Source organism: Drosophila albomicans, unplaced genomic scaffold (genome assembly GCF_009650485.2).
Source record: "Drosophila albomicans strain 15112-1751.03 unplaced genomic scaffold, ASM965048v2 utg000279l_pilon, whole genome shotgun sequence".
Classification (NCBI taxonomy): Eukaryota; Metazoa; Arthropoda; class Insecta; order Diptera; family Drosophilidae; genus Drosophila; species Drosophila albomicans.
In genome coordinates, this window is record NW_026263682.1 from 1 (window position 1) to 9,858 (window position 9,858).

The window sequence follows — 9,858 nt, forward strand, 5'->3', positions numbered from 1 at the left end:
AAAAAATCAGTAAAGCAATCAGTGATTCCATAATACATATGTTCGCACCTCATTCATTAGGACACAAAACCCATCTTACACTTTACACTTTTTATAAGCACTTTTTTAAAATTTCTGTTGAAATACTTTCTTTTACTTAATTTTAAGCACTTTGTTACACTTTTTTAATCACGTCAGACTTACACTTCTTAAATGTTTAAAAAATAAAATTGTCATTTTTCGAACATTTTGCGATAAGCAATCGCACACCGTTATTTTAAGCGAGGTTTTTACTTTGTACTTACCGCGGCTCCGAATATGCTCACTGCTCTGGTTAAGCGATGAAAACTCCTGGAACCATTGGCAGCCCTTGTAGCTGGCCACGTGCCTTCTTTAGCAGTGATAACAAGTTGACAAGTCACCTTGGGAGCGCGTACATTATGAAGTGTGATAATTTTCTCTACATCCTGCGCAGTTGTACTGATGGCGAATATGGCAGTATGCTCATATTCTTCTCATCATAAGCATTGAGCTATTCCTCTTTTTTGGCGGCAACGAGTGTTTATTTTGTGTATGTCAATAATTTTTAGCGTAAGGCTTAATATTAATAAAGAAAATCTTGAGTTTTTTATTATTATTTACCTTGATTTTGCATTGTGTATTTGTAGAACTTTGTAGCTAAGAGTTTTCAAGTTGGCCGTAATGTCGATATTTAACGTAGTATGGTCACAACCATTCTATACGGTTTGTCTGATGTCATCTGATATGTGTTAAATTTGTAACGGCGCGCCGCGGCGCCTACAGCAACAGGCATTAAAGTCGGCCTAAAAGTTTGCTAGGTCTAAGCCAAGTTTAATATTGTTTCAGGTAGCACCTAAAAGTATGCAAGTTTTGCGTCACCTTATGTTTTGTTTTACACAGGGCTTAAAAGCATGCTACCTTTAAGCCAAGATATGTATTGTTGTATTGCCTAAAAGTATGCACTTTCAGTCTACCCAAATTACCTTAAGCTGCTGTTAACCTGAGTTTAAAGTAGATCTGTTAAACTGAGCTTACTGTAGTGTTGTAAAACTGCTGATAAGCTTAAAGTGCATCGGTTGCACTGGAAAGCTCAGCTTTGACATCTGCACCAGCTGCATCAGCTTGAGCGTGGCCAACTTAGCGAAAGCCGGTTCCGGTTTGGTCATTTTTCTAATGACCGGCTGCGTACCTAGACGCGTAATAATAGAAGATTTTAATCTGAAGGCATCCAGCTATTGAGGATATTTTTTCCATCTCAATTTTTGTCAATTGGTAAGGAAAAAGTTTTATCATATCACGAATGGATTTATGTTAACAGTAGTTGTGTGTTCGCAGGATCGTTTTTCTTCTCCTTGCTCCTTTTTTGAAGCAGACTGCTTCGACGAAGTGCTTTCGCCTGCCGCTAATTGTCCAGCGGAGCGCTCCTTGCAGCCTCCGTTTGCCTAGCGGAGCGCCCAGCAGGCTTCGTTTGCCAGCAGAGCGCTCAGTAGGCCCTTTTCGCCCAGCGGAGCACCCCTGCTCCGTCCTCTCGGCCAGCGGAGCACCTCTCCGCCCTTACGGCCAGCGGAGCACCCCTGCACCGGCCCTCTCTGCCAGCGGAGCACCATCACCGGCCCTTTCGGCCAGCGGAGCACCATTACCGGCCCTTTCGGCCAGCGGAGCACCCTCACCGGCCAGCTCGACCAGCGGAGCACCCCTTCAGGTCACTTCGTGGTCAGCGGAATGCCTCTACTGGTTACCGCCTGGCCAACGGAGCGCCTTTAGGCGCCATCTGTAACCTTCAACAGCGAGCAACAACATAGTGAACTTTTCCATGAATCTCTCAAGATTCGAATCTCGAAGTGTAATCATTTAAAAGTGTTGTGAAACAAAACAAAGATTTAAATTAAATCATGTTACTCTTGTAAATCGAAACAAACAAAAATCTAATTTACAAGTTATCAAAAATGATCGAAAAGTGTGGCGCTTGAAAAGAAAGTTAGATCTTAAATAAAACAAAACAAAACAAAAAAAATGAAAATAAAAGTGCTGTTCTATTGAACACAAATAATAAAAGTGCGCTACAAAACCCAAAAAAAAAAAATTTAAATTGTATGTATTAAAACAATAGCCACTAAAATCAAAGTGTAGTTCAATTAGAACAACTTAAAGCGAAGCGTTAACACCTATGTATGAAACAATTACACATACGATCACAATTATAATAAATTAAGTCAAATTGTGAGAGTGCCTTTAGAGAGAAATGATCTCGTAAAAAGAAAAATATAAAAACAAGAGTACTAGTAAATTGTAAAAGAAAAAGAAAGAAATGAAGTGTTCAGTGATTCAAAAGCGAATCGTAAATCAGAAAAAGAATTTAAAACTCATGTGTAAAAATGAACACATATTAAAAATAAAAATTTGTTTGAATTAATTGATAATTTGTATGAAAAGCAAATCGAAAATTAAAAACAATATAAAAGTCATGTGTAGAAAAGAACATGAATTATAAGTAAAATTTTGTTTAAATTAATTAATAATTTGTTGTAAAGATTGATAAGGTTTAATTCAAAAAATTGTGCGGATGTGCTTATTGTGCAAAATTTATTTTGTTTTGTATTATGAAACACCTCGTCGTTTAGCCCGTTCCAGCATTTCACCGGAGATCGATCACCGCCGCTGGAGTTCTGGGGGTAAGTTCGTTAACGAAAACTGAAAAAATGTACATCTTGTACAAATATTTTAATTTTTGCACATTACGCACACACAAAAAAAATTCACGCAACAAAAATGAGTTTACAGAAAAGTTAAATAAGAATAAAAATATATAAAAGTTGCGCAAAGATAAAGTAATTCTTAATAAATAGAATTGAAACAATTAAATGTTAAACATTTAGGAAAAAAGCAAATACGGCACAAATATTGAAACATTCTCAAATACAATTTAAAAATTATTAGATTTAAATATTATATTCTTTTGTTATATTATACCATTTTTAAAATTTACTTTATACTTGTTTATAATGTACTATTTCTCATATATTCACACACTTAATTAAAACAAACTTGAACATGGAATAATTTTTCTTTTGATTAGCCGAACCTGGCCTTAGGCTCCACCGTCGTAGAGCCCAAAAGGAATCACCAGAGCCAGGTTCTGACGCTTGTGATCGTAGGATGGGTGGGGATCCTTGTCACGCAACACCAGTGACAAGATGATAACTTAAATCTCGTACTCTATCTTCTCTTTCCTCTCTCTCTCTCGCTCTCTCTCTCTCTCGTTTCTTTTCTTTCACTCTCTGCAGAGGCAAACGATAGCAACTTTAGTTTTCTTTTATTTCTCTTCCGTTCAGTGTTCTAGCTTTTCTCTATGTCGCAGCACGCTCAATTCTAATCTTCTTAATAATAGTGAGCAGCGAAAAGGACAGATTTGTGGAAGCAAGACCACACCCCAAAGCCGACGAGCTAGAGCCGGATACTAAAGCGTGCCCCGCACCCACAGATCGTCCGGTCGTCCTTGCGGCGTATATCGTTGCACGTTACAAATTCCAAGCCAATAGCCCTATAGGTATCGTTATTTTAGGGAAAAAATTCGATATCATTTCTCCTTGATTAACCTTAAACGATAACTTTGTCCTTATTAGCGTCTATAAGTTTAAATAAGTCATTAAGGTTGATAGTGTGCACAACTTTCTTGCTCTTAATTGTACATTATACATCAATTAATGGCATGATTTATTTATACTACACAAACCTAAGATCTATTGAGTACTGCAAACTCATTATTTTAGTGCATTTTTTGATGCGTTTATTTTTGTAACTGTATTTGAATTGTAAATAAAATGTTTTTTTTTTTTTTTGGTTCTGCATTTACCACTGTTGATGCGAGCGCATTGCTAAGTGAGAGGCACGCCTCCGCTCCGCCGACCGAAAAGCACTCAAAGCTTTTTCGCTCACTAGCAATGCGCTCAGTGCGTAAGAATGCACTCAAGCTCCAGTGCTCTCAGCTTCTCTCTCCCACAACTCACCACCGCTGAGCCGCGCTCAGCATAGATCGCCGAAATGCCGTCGGCTTTTTTCTATTAATTAGTATCAAATCACGTCTCTTGTAAATCGGTACAATTACCCCCCCACTCCTGTGCGAAACAATAACCCGAAAAGTTTCAATAAACCAACCAAATATATATAGTGATAAAAACGCGAGTGTTTTTATTTTCGGGAAGCAAGACATTCTGGACATTTTTCAGCGCCCCCACGAACATTGGTCCTTCGAGCCGGATCATCAATCTATTTTTCATCGTTCCAGTTTACATCTGCAGATAAGTGCCACTAGTTTTTGCTTCTTTCCTATTCCTTCTACCACGGTCGTCCGCCCCTCCAATTCCGCCATATTGCGCAAAAGTTTTTCCCATAGCTTTTGCCAATTGCCTTCTTTCTTCTTCGGACGACCTTTTCCATGGTTGTTTGCCTAATTACATTTATAATAAATAATTACATATATCTGTTTTTTCCGCCAATCGCGTACGTATGTATGCATGTGTGTTTTTCCTTTTTTTTTGCAAGTGCAAGTGCAGTGACAAGTGTAATTATCCAGAGAGAAACATTTTTTAAAGTGCGAAGATTATATATTGTATACTCCATACATATATAATCATACGAATTAATTAACTTAAATCCAAGTTGTGTACCAGAATTTCGTTTTGCTTAATTCTTATCCGTTATTTCTTGTACGTTTGTATGTCGCGGTAATTGCCGACATACATACATACACACATATTTCGGTGCACTCTCTTTTGTCCGCAAGCGCACCAGCTTGCAGCCGCGCTTGCTCTCGCGCTCTCTCAACACACACACACGCACTCTTGTGCATTCGCTGTTGTCCGCACTTGCTCTCGCTCTCTTTTGTGTTACATACAAATATACGTGCACTTCGCTTGCTTAGACGTTGGCAGCGCAGTGCAAGCACATACATACATACGTACATACTGATGTGCATGCTTAACCGCGTGTATAAGTACTTCTGCGAGTGAAGTAATAGATTGGCAGGGCAGCGGTAGTCGCACTCGACATACCCTACCCTTTTTTTTTTTAAATTTTTTTTTGCCAAGTGATATTGTTAGTGTGTGTATTTGAGAGCAACTCCCAGCTCAAGTGTCGGTGTATAGGCTTACTCCGGCCAGTGTCCCACACACATCGACATACACACACACAAATACACACCTACATAAAAATACACTTTTCCTTCCACCACATCTCCATATTTAAATATATAAATAATTTTTTGTTTTTTTTTCGTGACAATTTATTTATTATTTTTCCATCCAGCGCATTTTTAACCACATTTGTGTTTTTTCCAGCGTATTGTATTTTTTGTGGTATTTTTTCCGTGCCTTTTTTGTTCTTGTTTTCGACAATCATTTGCTTGATTGTCGCGGGAATTTTCCCCCGCCCCCTTTGCGTTCGTTGCCTGTGTCCGCAATCCGTACCCATTTGGGTACAAAATATCTCAGCACCACCTGTGGTATTTTTTTCTAGTTTTTTTTTGGTATTTTTTTTTGTCTGTGATTTTCTGGGTTCCAAACCAGCTACTTCCTACCTTCCGTGCGTAGCATGTCAACGGGCAAATCCGATAAGACCAAAGCTAGATTGTCCGTGCCCTCTACTAGCGCCGCTAGAGTTTCGCCTAACCCCCCTGTGCCTAGATCCAAGAAGGACTCGGCTCTTCGTGCATCCAGCACATCACCGATCCCAACACGGTCAGCTAGTGTTTCGCCCACTTCCGGTACCAAGCCTCTGATCCTCGTGACCAAACCTCCGTCGGTTCCTTCGACCAAGGCTGCTTCCGTCCCAGTTCCTCGGCTGCCAATTGTTACGCGTTCTCACAGCAAAATGGCACACAATGTGGTAGACTCGGCATTGAATAAGTTCATCGCCGCGACTGACCGTGTCAGTCACTTTGCGTTGCGACTTAACAATGCTTCTACTGACAGCGCGTCCCTGTACACGTGTCAGGTCCGGAGGGACCAGATGCGTGCCTTGTGGGACAAGGTCGAGAAGGAGTACGAGGCTTGCTCCTGCGTCATGTCGGATGAAATGACGACAGACGAGTTGCCTACCATTCAGGCAAAATATGATTACTGCTATATTCTCTATGAGCAGTGGTCCGCTCAGCTAAGTGAGCAAATAGCTAATGCCTCCCAGGCCATCACTCCCCGTACACCCGTACAACCCCAAGCCGTGCCGTTCGTGTCCACAGGGTGTCGCCTACCTCCGTGCGACACCGAAGTTTTCGGAGGCGATTACACTCGCTGGCCCACCTTCCGAGACTTATTCACGGCTATTTACATCCGAAATCCTAGACTGTCGGAAGTTGAGAAACTTTTCCATCTCAACTCCAAGACCAGCGGTGAAGCCCATGCCATTGTGTCAAAGTCTCCTTTGACCAATGAAGGGTTTCAGTCGGCGTGGTCCAGCTTGACTGAGCGTTTCGAGAACAAACGGTTGCTCGTGAACAGTCAGCTGCGTATCCTTTTCAATTTGCCCGCCATTGGGCAAGAGTCGGGTGCAGCCATTCAAGGGTTGCAGAGCACCATCCAAGGGTGCTTGACGGCCTTAGAGCACTCAAAGATCAACACGGAGAATTGGGATTGCATCCTGGTTTTCCTGTGTTCTTCGAGGCTCCCCAAATTGACCCTTTCTCTTTGGGAACAGTCCATACAGAATAAGAGCGACATTCCAACGTGGGCTGACGCTTTCCTTCTAGAGCGGTATCGCACCCTAGAAGCGATAGCGGAAGTGTCAGCCAGCACGAGCGCTCCGACGGTTCCACGGGCCTCACGCAAGGAGGCCCCCGTCGCCAAGCAGGTAAACTCCTTTGAGAGTCGGGTAGCTTCAAAAACCCAGTCCTGCAAGTTGTGTTCCCGGGAGAATCACCCGATTCGTTTGTGCCCTCGTTTCCTCCAGATGGGTATCAATGATAGGGTCAATTATATAAAGCAACAGAAGCTGTGTCTAAATTGTTTCGCACGAGGCCATATCCTGGCCGAGTGCACAAGTGCGCACAGCTGCTTTACTTGCAAGGGTCGTCATCATACACTCTTGCATCGAGTGAGCCCGGCGCCGACAGTCACAACCCCCATTCCATCTCCAATACAGTCCACTTCCACCCAGTCAGCTAACGTCCAATCTTTCGTGGCAGTTAACACACAAGGTGTTCTGCTCAGCACAGCTGTCATTCACGTATGCCATCTCGGCGTCCGTTATACAGCTCGGGCTCTGATCGACTCCGGATCAGAAGCCACCTTCCTCTCAGAGAAGTTGTTCAAGCGCTTGAGGATGCCGTATACATCCGTGCAAGCCCGCGTTTCTGGGCTGACGCAAGCTGTGGCAGCCCAGCCCCGAAAGTTTTGCCAATTCTTAAATGGCTCCCCGGTCAGACCCGATTTGCAGATCGAGGCGTCGGCGTACGTCCTCCCCCAGTTAGCGGGGAATCTGCCCTCATGTTCCGTCCCACAAACACTCCTCGAAAATCTGCCCAGCATCCAGCTGGCAGACCCCAAATTCCATGAGAGTTCGCAGATTGATGTGCTACTAGGCGCTGACATCCTCCCGTCCATTCTGCTCGGCGGCTCTCACCCTAACATTTGTGGGACCCTCCTCGGTCAAGAGACCATTTTCGGTTGGATCCTGACTGGCCCTGTGTCGGGATCCATTTCAAAATCCATTTCGTCCTTTTCGGCTCGACTGTCCGTCGAGCGAACTCCGCCATTGGAGGAACTCCTCTCCAAATTTTGGGAGATGGAGGACCTGCCGGCTAGCCCAGCAAAAGAATCTGACCTTTTTTGTGAGGCTAACTTCAACGCCACGACCGTGCGAACCTCAACGGGTCGCTACATGGTCACGCTCCCATTCCGCGATCCTGGTCACGTTGACCTGGGTCACTCGAGGGCTACCGCTCTCGCTCAGTTCCTGAGAAACGAGAGCCGTTTAAAGAGGAACGACTCTCTGAAGGAACAATATGACTCCGTTATTCGAGAGTATCTGGATTTGGGTCACATGACTCAAGTCCCCCATCCAGTTCCGGCAACTACTATTTGCCGCATCACGCTGTTCTCAAGCCCGACAGCACCACCACAAAGCTCCGCGTTGTGTTCAACGCCTCCAGCCCGACTTCAAACGGGAAGAGTCTGAACGACATCCTCCACACTGGGCCAATCCTTCAATCCGACCTGACCATCCAAATCCTGAAATGGAGGTTTTTCAAGTTCGTCTTCAACGCTGACATCACCAAGATGTATCGGCAAATCCTTGTGGATCCCAAACACACCCGGTTTCAAAGGTTGCTCTTCCGTACTCCAGACGAGAAGTTATGCGACTTTGAACTCAACACAGTCACCTTTGGAGTGAACTGTGCTCCGTACCTGGCTATCCGCGTTCTGCATCAGCTTGCGAGTGATGTTCGCGACCGGTACCCCCTTGCTAGTGACATCATCGCCAATTTATTGTACGTTGATGACGTCCTAGCAGGAGCTCACACTAAGCAGGCTGCGGTGTCTGCTATAGATGAGCTTCGAACAGCGCTCGAGAGTGCTGGGTTCCCTTTGCGTAAGTGGACCTCGAACTCGAAAGATGTGCTGAGAAGAATCCCTAAGGATCACTTGCTCTGTGCAGACTTCCTCGAGATCGACGAAGCTAGTGTCGCAAAGACGCTAGGCATTCGTTGGCGGGCCACGTCCGACGAGTTCTTTTTCGTCACCGCCGAGATGGTGTCCAAACCATCTTTCAGCAAGAGAGAAGTGCTGTCGCAGATCGCCAAGTTGTTCGATCCTGCAGGTTGGCTTGCTCCCGTGGTCATTTGGGCCAAGATTTTTATGCAAGAAATCTGGAAGCAAGAAATCGGCTGGGACGACTTATTACCGGCGGATCTCACAGAGCAGTGGACCAGTTTTCTGCGAAACTATTCGTCCTTGCAGGACATCCGCATCCCTAGATGGACCAACTACACTCCCGGCGCAAAAATCCAATTCCACGGTTTTTGCGACGCCTCTCAAAGCGCGTATGGAGCCGCTCTTTACGCACGTGTGGAAACAGCTGGACAAGTGTCTGTGAGCCTTCTAGCAGCGAAGACTAGAGTTGCACCTATCAAGACGGTCTCTCTACCTCGTCTTGAGCTGTGCGGAGCTCTTCTGTTGGCAGAATTATCCGCCGCCCTCCTACCACATTTTCCCACCCCCGATGCTGAGACGTACCTGTGGACAGATTCCACTATAGTTCTGGCATGGTTGGACAAGCAGCCATGCAAGTGGACCACTTTCGTGGCGAACCGAGTGGCCAAGATTCACTCGGTGAATGGCACTTGGCAGCATGTTCGTTCCGAACACAACCCAGCCGATCTGGCAAGCCGCGGTGTCTCGCCGCAAGAGCTACTGGCCAGTCGCCTTTGGTGGCAGGGGCCTGAATGGCTGACGCACTCACCAGCGCAGTGGCCTTCACCAGTCATTGGGCTCGATACTGAATTGGAGTGTCGAGCGGTGAAGGTCCATGCAGCGCAAGTCCTATGTGAGGACTTCCTCGACCGTTTCTCCAGGTTCGATCGAGCGCTCCGAGTGTTTGCGTATGTGCGAAGGTTTGCCCAGCGTTGCCGCCAACCCAAGGTCTCGTTTCCAGAGACGCTCAGCTCTCAAGAGCTTGCAGAAGCTCAAGAGAGGCTGATTGTACAGGCTCAGAATCGGGTATACGCGAAAGAGTGTGCTTCCCTCCGGTCCCATAATCGTCTAATCGGGTCAAGCGATATCCTAAGCTTGAATCCGTTCCTTGACAAGCAAGGACACCTTGCGTTCCTGTGGACGCGTAAGAGCATCCACCTCCTTATCCTACGAC